The sequence below is a fragment of the Lepidochelys kempii genome, chromosome 11, assembly GCF_965140285.1.
Source record: "Lepidochelys kempii isolate rLepKem1 chromosome 11, rLepKem1.hap1, whole genome shotgun sequence".
NCBI lineage: Eukaryota > Metazoa > Chordata > Testudines > Cheloniidae > Lepidochelys > Lepidochelys kempii.
The window spans coordinates 47,113,901-47,114,810 of NC_136390.1; positions in this window are offsets into that span (position 1 = coordinate 47,113,901).

Sequence of the window (910 nt, forward strand, 5' to 3'; positions counted from 1 at the left end):
AAAGAATCCACCTAGAAGAGAAGATGACCCTGAACTGGGAATGTTAAATTGTAAAAATGCTCTGACGATATCCTAATGGCGATATTTGGTATATACAAGGCTCCCCCTTAGATCATTCCAAATCCAGTGGAACCAAACCCATGCAACTTTTTGCCAGTGTCAAGGGGCTAAATTCATTCCTGGGTGCACAGTGATTTTGGCCTACAGCATCTACAGGTTCTAGACTGGGGTGGGCAAACTTTTTGGCCTGAGGGCCATATCAGGGAATAGAAATTGTATGGAGGGCCATGAATGCTCACAAAATTGGGGTTGGGGTGTATGAGGGGGTGAGGATTCTAGTTGGGGGGTGTGGGCTCTGGGGTGGGGCTGGGGTTGAGGGGTTTGGGGTGCAGGAGGGTGCTCCATGCTGGGATCGAGGGGTTTGGAGAGTGGGAGGGCGATCAGGGCAGGGGCAGGGGGTTGGGGCATGGGGAGAGGCTCAGGGGTGCAGACTCCGACTGATGTTTACCTCAAGTGGCTCCCGGAAGCAGTGGCATGTTCCTTCTCCGGCTCCTTTGTGTGGAGCGGCCCCCAACCCTGCTAGAGCGACGGAGCGGGGCCATGCAGCTGATTCCAGGAGCTGTGCTACGTAGCACGGCCCCCGACTCTGCGCCCCGGAGCGGGGCCATGCTGCGGCACCCTGGCTGGAGCGCCGGAGTGGGGCCGAGCCGCGTGATGCGGCCCTGACCCAGTGCCCCCGGCTGGAACACTGGAGTGGGGCAAGCCCCAGACCCTGCTCACCAGCAGGAGCTCGTGGGCTGGCTTAAAATGGCTCCCAGGCTGGATCCGACCTGCAGGCCGTAGTTTGCTCACCCCTGTTCTAGACCCTCAATAAGTTTAATTCTCTGTGTCATATTTTGCAGCCCTGACT